This window comes from Misgurnus anguillicaudatus, chromosome 24, assembly GCF_027580225.2.
Source record: "Misgurnus anguillicaudatus chromosome 24, ASM2758022v2, whole genome shotgun sequence".
NCBI lineage: Eukaryota > Metazoa > Chordata > Actinopteri > Cypriniformes > Cobitidae > Misgurnus > Misgurnus anguillicaudatus.
In genome coordinates this window covers 32,234,839-32,243,566 of record NC_073360.2, presented here as the reverse complement: position 1 = coordinate 32,243,566, position 8,728 = coordinate 32,234,839, and positions in this window count along the sequence as shown.

Here is an 8,728-nt window from a genome sequence, read left to right as displayed (position 1 = left end):
CTAGCAGAGATGTCATTTTGGGTGTATTTTCAACAAGAACTTGCAAACTAGTTGAAATGTTTCAGGAGAGAAAAATTGCAAGCTGTTAAAATTAAGCATGCAAGCACTCCGTCAGTGGTTCTCAAGTCAAGAACAGATTATAACCATTCTCATATCACCAGTACGCAAAACTGCTGAAGTGTTTCTGTCACACAAATGAACACAGTTAAATGAGAACCGAAGAAAGCATTATGAATTTAAATATGAAACGTTATGGCAACCATGATTGGAGTGAATAATGTCCAACTTAATGGCATCAATTACATTTTAATTGCAGGTGATTGTATTGTGTGTCATGTTTATGTAAATAACTTTTTTTCTTGTGATGTATGAAGAAGCCAGATATAATTTTCCACAACGGGGACAATTTCGTTAACAACAACTTAAATTTGGATGAAGCCAGCCAGGACTTAGGGTGTGAAATGTAAGTTTTTTTTTTTAAATAAAGCTTATTGAAAATATGAATACTATAGCTCAGGGGTAGGTCTCCTGGTCCTGGAGGGCCACAATCCTACATAGTTTAGCTCCAACCATAATCAAACACACAACATTATTTGCAAGTAATACTAAAGACTTAGATTCGTTTTTTCAGGTGCGTTTAACTCATTCCCCGCCATTGAGGAGTTATCTCGTCAATTATTAGTTAATATTTAACTAATAATTATGCCTTTCTGGACGAATTTCAAAGTGAAAGTGTAATACCGCTTTTATCCACTGGATGGCGCCAAAACCGAATTTATCAAAAACGGAAGTTAAAAAGAAGTAATGATTTATTTTAACAGCCTTTATGTTTGATAGTCATTCTGAGTCTGATATCTAACATAAATTCTTTTACAAAAACGCAATTTTTTAAGCTTTTTCCTCAAAATGTTGTATTTTTGAAGAGAAATATCCATATTTCAGTGGTTAAATTAAGTGGAAAAAGTAAATATATAATGAAACGTTTTTTCCCCATTTTGTTTGTTTGTTTGTTTGTTTATTGTTTGTTTGAAAGCAAAGGGTGTGTTCTTTAATTTGATATAATTTGTATGTTTATATATTTATAGAAGATAATTTTTCCTGCAAGGAATTTTGTGAAACTTTTGTTAAAATCACAAAAATGCAGGTGGGCAACTTTTCTCAAAAAGGCTGGCGGTGAATGAGTTAATTATGGTTGGAGCTTTTGCAGGACTGTGGCCCTCCAAGACCAGGAATGGCCCATTCTATAGATGGTTTCAGCAGTAACAACACAAACAAGCGGCTTGGTCAATACATAATTTCCGGTATGACAAAGCTTTTTTGATAATGATAAATGGAAGATTGTGTCTTAAGCTTTAAACTATTTGAAATAGTTGTGTATGCGTCCCATGGTTGTAAAAAGTACCAAAAGTCAACCTTAATATAATCAATCTACTTTTGAGAACTTAATAGTGCAGAATTTGTCTTCCTAACAGTGGCTTTACATTAATTACAAATATGTCATCTTTTGTGTAATTATCCTTCCATTCAAATTGTACTTCAAAAAATCCCATACAACGAAGAGGGTGTGTCTATGCATAGGCATAGCATTTTCTCTTGGTTTTAGTTCAACTCTTTGTGCAAACAATTTGTGATACAGTTCTTCTCCAATTAAATGTATTCCACTGCCAGTATTTATGACCATCTTTAGTTTCTATCATTAACCCTTATGTTCTCTTTTCCTTCTGGATCAATTAAATACACAAAATCATTAGAATTGTCCTCTATACTGCTCTCACAGGTTTATCTTTGCAATGCGATCTTTATCCTTATATTTGTCACTTTTATGCTCCTGTGAGTTGTTTTTCTTTCTGCAAACATGTGCATAAGTCTTTTTGCAATACAAGTTGCTGATATTGCACTACAGTCATCTGCTTTGTGTGTTGTCAGTCCACATCTTTAACACTTGATGTTGCTGTTACTCTTTTCATGTTGTCGTCTGCCAGTATTTTGCTGTTTCATTTTAGTGTTGGCTGCTTTTGCACCTTTTGTGTAATACACATTACTGTGCTTTAACTTGACATTGTTTTCTGAAAGCACTTTAGACTCTGCTTGGGCTGATTCAAAGATTTTAGCAACAGTTAATGCTATTTCCAAATGTAAGCCCTTCTTCTTGTAGCAGTTTGTCTCTTAATCATCTATGTCCACATTTCTCTACAAGTTGGTCTCATATCACATTCTAAAGTGCCAAACTCAAAAGATTTGGATAGATCCCTCAACGTATTGACAAATGCATCAATCGTTTTTCTTGTAGTTTAGATCTCAACCTGAATTTGTGTCTCTCCAGCACAACATTTTTCCTTGAGTAAGCCATCCAATGCAGCTACAGATTTTGTATATGACTCTTTAGGACCGGAAGTAGTGAACATACTTTAATGTCATCACCGGTCTTTGTGCCTCCATAATATTATTAATGATGGGCTGCTGTGGATTTGCTACAGTAGGGAAAAATGGTACAATTAGGCAACCGATGATACAGCTGTAATGACACTAAAAACCAAAAATATTACATTAAAAGAACATGTGAAGTATTTACACACTGTTAACAATAATCATGGAGTTGACATGATAAAACCTGTAGGTGCTCTTTCCAAAATTTTCTGGGTCAATCCATGAATATAATTTTTCTCCATTGTGGGATGAATCTACGCTTTTGATCAGCAGAATGAGAGCATAAAATGTATACATGTCAACACCCCCACTTGCTCTCACATTGTTATTTCATCATATCCCAGCACATATATACAAAGTTCATACATCAAACATAAACAAATTAAATTTCATCAACTTAAACTTTGTTGCTGGTTTAATAAGTACATCTGCAAACATCTCTTCAGTTGGACCGTACTAATTCTGCCTTCATGAATTACTGACCTCACAAAATAGTATTTAATATCAACATGTTTACATCTTTGTCTATACACAGGATTTTTCGCCAAAGCTATACTGCCCTACAAAGGCTAAGTGCAGTAACTACGCAAACACTGAAACTGAGAAAAATGCCCTTAAAGTTTTTACACCAGCCAGTCAAACATGTTAATGCAATTTTGGCCAGGAGACGTTGTCACAAGACACAACAGATCTCACAAAGCCCATTTCAACTCAGTTTTGACCAAATGCGTAGTTACTGTGCTTTGGCTTTGTAGGGCAGTATAGCATCCTGATTGTATTAATTCCTAGACTATAGATTCATACATTTTACCATCAATGTTTTGTAACAATTGCTGGAAGTATAAACACTCCTGTGTAGTTGTGGCAAATGCCATATACTCAGCCTCAGATGTGGAAAGTGCAACAGCTGTCTTTTGGTCTTCCATGAGACCAATGGACCATTTCTATTTAGGCTAATGCAGTAACATGTAGTACTCAGTCTATTAATAACATCTGCTGCCCAATTTGCATCACTGTATGCATGTACAGTCTTGTTCAAAATAATGGCAGTGCAATGTGACTGACCAGAATAATCAAGGTTTTTAGTGTATTTTTTGTTGCTACGTGGCAAACAAGTTGCCAGTGGGTTCAGTGGATTCTCAGAAAACAAACAAGACCCAGCATTCATGATATGCATGCTCTTAAGGCTGTGCAATTGGGCAATTAGTTGAAAGGGGTGTGTTCAAAAAAATAGCAGTGTCTACCTTTAACTGTACAAACTCAAAACTATTTTTTAGCAATCCTGTGAATCACTAAACTAATATTTAGTTGTATGACCACAGTTTTTTAAAACTGCTTGACATCTGTGTGGCATGGAGTCAACCAACTTGTGGCACCTCTCAGCTGTTATTCTACTCCATGATTCTTTAACAACATTCCACAATTCATTCACATTTCTTGGTTTTGCTTCAGAAACAGCATTTTTGACATCACCTCACAAGTTCTCAATTGGATTAAGGTCTGGAGATTGGGCTGGCCACTCCATAACATTAATTTTGTTGGTTTGGAACCAAGACTTTGCCCGTTTACTAGTGTGTTTTGGGTCATTGTCTTGTTGAAACAACCATTTCAAGGGCATGTCCTCTTCAGCATAGGGCAACATGACCTCTTCAAGTATTTTAACATATGCAAACTGATCCATGATTCCTGGTATGCGATAAATAGGCCCAACACCATAGTAGGAGAAACATGCCCATATCATGATGCTTGCACCTCCATGCTTCACTGTCTTCACTGTGTACTGTGGCTTGAATTCAGAGTTTGGGGGTCGTCTCACAAACTGCCTGTGGCCCTTGGACCCAAAAAGAACAATTTTACTCTCATCAGTCCACAAAATGTTCCTCCATTTCTCTTTAGGCCAGTTGATGTGTTCTTTGGCAAATTGTAACCTCTTCTGCACATGCCTTTTTTTTAACAGAGGGACTTTGCGGGGGATTCTTGAAAATAGATTAGCTTCACACAGACGTCTTCTAACTGTCACAGTACTTACAGGTAACTCCAGACTGTCTTTGATCATCCTGGAGGTGATCATTGTCTGAGCCTTTGCCATTCTGGTTATTCTTCTATCCATTTTGATGGTTGTCTTCCGTTTTCTTCCACGTCTCTCTGGTTTTGCTCTCCATTTTAAGGCATTGGAGATCATTTTAGCTGAACAGCCTATCATTTTTTGCACCTCTTTATAGGTTTTCCCCTCTCCAATCAACTTTTTAATCAAAGTACGCTGTTCTTCTGAACAATGTCTTGAGCGACCCATTTTTCTCAGCTTTCAAATGCATGTTCAACAAGTGTTGGCTTCATCCTTAAATAGGGGCCACCTGATTCACACCTGTTTCTTCACAAAATTGATGACCTCAGTGATTGAATGCCACACTGCTATTTTTTTTAACACAACCCTTTCAACTAATTCAACTAATTGCCCAATTGCACAGCCTTAAGAGCGTGCATATCATGAATGCTGGGTCTCATTTGTTTTCTGAGAATCTACTGAACCTACTGGTAACTTGTTTGCCACGTAGCAATAAAAAAATATACTAAAAACCTTGATTATTCTGGTTAGTCACATTGTACTGCTATTATTTTGAACAATACTGTATAAAGTTCTCACTTGCACCTTTCTTGTAAAACAGATCTTTGTCTTTGGTGCCTTGCAAATATCTTAAACATGCTTTACAGTATTCAACTGTTCTATAGTTGGCTTATTAAAATATATTGCTAATTTACTCACTACAAAACTTAGGGCAGGCCTTGTACATGTTGCCAGGAAAATTAAGCTACCTACTGCTTCCCTGTATTTCTTGACATCCAGCATTACATTGTACACTGTAAAAAAAGTCTGTAAAAATTACAGGGGGAAACTGTGAAATGGCAACAGCAATAGACCGTAAAATTGAAAACAGTGTATCACTGTTAAATAAAAATCAAATTTCCCTAAATCAAGAAACGGCACAAAACTTTAATTTTACTATCAAAATATGTGTAATTTACGGTGAAGAACTATGAATTGGCTACAGTAATTGACCATAAAACCTAAAGCAGTATATCACTGTAGAAAAAACATCTAATTACCTTAAGTCAAGAAACAGCACAAAACTTACATTTTACTGTCAAAATGTGTGGAATATTACAGTGAAGAACTGTAAATTGGCTACAATAACAGACCATAAAACACAAAACAGTTTATTACTGTAGTAGATACATTGATTTACCCTGAATCAAGAAACAACACACCACCCAAAAATGAAATAGTTCACCCAAAAATGAAAATTCTGTCATCATTTACTCACTTTCATGTTGTTACAAACCTGTAAATGTCTTTGTTCTGATGAACACAAAGGAAAATATATTGAGAAATGTTTAACCAAACCATTTGTGGACCCCATTCACTTCCATAGTAGGAAAAAAGTATACTAGTTTTTCTCGATTGCTAAGACACATTTCTTGAATGCTGATCTCCTTTTCTCTAAACTGTGAACACAAAACCCAATTTTCAAGCTACATTCACAAAACCTCAGACTCTTCTTGCAAAACCAAACTTTCACCTCAAAACAGTTTAATCTGTGCTCAAAACTGAACTGTGTTGTCAAATCGTGCCCCGAATCAAAATTAAAAACACTACGGAACAGTCACTAAACAATACGTAGAAAAATAGAAAAACACAATGCTCAGGACATAAAGCTCGAGAAATAAATGTTTATTGTTCACTGTAGGCTAAATGCATGTTGCAAAACAAACAAAAAAACCTGTGCATTTAGTACAAAAAGACAAAACAGAAATCTTGTGCCAAACATGGTCAATCATAGTAGCTCTGATTTCATCAGATATTACTTTCCTTTGTCTTCGCTGAACACCTTGACCTCCTCTCACACAAACTCTTCCTCTCAGATTTCTATCCATTACAAACCAGTGCTCTTTGAACTGGCTGTATTGTATAGAGACAGAGCGCCGTTATGCAAATTTGAAAACCACGCCCACCGGGGGGGAAATCAATCCAACCGTCTCCATTGTCTTTGTATTGCGAGAAGCCGCCTCCTTGTCATTTCTGGCTTATAACAAAAAACTGAATAATGCCTAAAAGCTGCTGTGTGACAATATGTACAGCTAACAAGCCAAAGAACCCAGAAATAAGTTTTTATAAGCTGTCGAGCCGTAAAACCCTGTCTTTAAGGAGAATAAAGTGGATCGCCGACTACGTTTCCCCCTAGTGGACGCAGTTCTACTAATAGAAGTACTATGAAAAGTTGCCTGTATCCATTTTTGTGTCTTTAAACGCTCGTTTTTTGGGGTCGACAGCTTATAAAAACTTATTTACAGATTAAACTTAAAAACAGAATAATACCTAAAAGCTGCTGTGTGACAAGGTGTACATCTAACACGCCAAAAAAATAAATAAATAATTTTTTATAAGCTGTCGACTTCAAAAAACGAGCGTTTAGACACAGAAATGGAAACAGGCAACTTTTCATAGTACTCCTATTAGTAAAACTGCGTCCAATAGGGGGAAACGTAATCGGCGATCCACTTTATTCTCCTTAAAGACTGGGTTTTACGGCTCGACAGCTTATAAAAACTTATTTCTGTGTTCTTTGGCTTGTTAGCTGTACATATTGTCCCAAAGCAGCTTTTAGGCATTATTCAGTTTTTTGTTATAAGCCAGAAATGACAAGGAGGCGGCCTTTTGCAATACAAAGTCAATGGAGACTGTTGGATTGCTTTCCCCCCCGGTGGGCGTGGTTTTCAGGTTGTGACGCGCTGCGCTCTGTCTCTATATGTTCCCTCACATCATTAGCCACAAGTTTGATCAATTTTGAGTTGTTGTGTTCAAGTGGTGACACTTGTGCTTTAATTGTGCTTGACTTTTGTCACCTGTGCTCACCATTATGCAGCACGGGTGCATCACAATGAAAATGTGTTGGCAATTTGTGTCTAAAGAAAATCCCTGCTGAAATAACCAGCATACCAGCAAGACCAGCATATGTTGTGTTTTGGTGCTGGTCTGCTAGTGAACACCAGCTAAACCATCAAACCAGCATTAGCACCAGCATTAGCACCAGCTAAACCAGCAACAAACCAGCATTACGACCAGCTAAACCAGCATTAGCATCAGCATCCCATGCTGGTCATACCAGCATATGTTGTGTTTTGGTGCTGGTATGCTGTGACCACTAGCTAAACCAGCATAGACCAGCATAATTCCCATGCTGGTTTGATGCTGTTTTTTTCAGCAGGGATTTGTGCTTATGGTTTTGCCAAAAGAGTGACTGATTCAATCAGTGGGTTCAGGCAACTGAGCATTTGGTTCAGACAATAGGGTTTAGTGTTTTAGCAATTGAGAAAATCAGTTTGAAGCAGTAAGCATGATGACTTAATGGCCGTTTCTCAATACGAAAAACGCATTTGCAGGCTGCATACGTTATCTAAACTGCCTTATTTCAGTGTATATTAACAATTATAAAGTTGAAAAATATTAATCGTAAATTGTTGTAATATGCTTATGACTTGCGAATGTAATGCTTAGTTCATTTAAATAAACCAGGTTTGATGGCGTATGCAAATATATAGCAAAAAAAATTGACTGCACCCTCACTTGCAAAATAATTTTATTTTAACCAACGTTTCGTCAAATAGCCTTCGTCAAGGTATGTGATGGCGTATGCAGCCTGCATATGCGATATCCAGAGGATGCAGCCTTCGAAGTGAGAAACGTTTCACTTTGGCATCAAAATAGTGTGACACTGGAATTTATTATTAAAAATCTCATTTATTAAAGCCATATTATTAGGAGAGACCGTAAATACGTTGTTTGAAGCAGGCGCCTCGAAAGACGCCTCGAAAGAAAGTTTGAGGCTACACACGCTTAGACCAGCGTGGCGCGAGGCTCCGTGTGCAGACTGAAAAGACGCTGAGAAAAGAAAAGCATCTCGACTCGGACAAGAACACCAGACAAAGGTAATATATGTATTTTTTGTCCTTATAATTCTACCTGACTGCGCTGCTTTTCTTCATGTAAGTTAGTGATTATATTATTAGCTAACCCAACTTGCTGGTGTGATACGTAGGCTCATATATACATTAGGCTAACATTGCGATGTACCATGCTTAACGTGTTCTTTGGGTCGTGCAGTTCAGACATTGTAATTGTTTATTCGAGTTGTTTCCCATGCTTCTGGGAATACGTCTTGTACCCAGGGATTTGAACCCTCAGCAGTGTTTTCAAATGTAAGGCGTGACATTAGACGTTTGCGCCTTTTTTCTCATTCAGTGG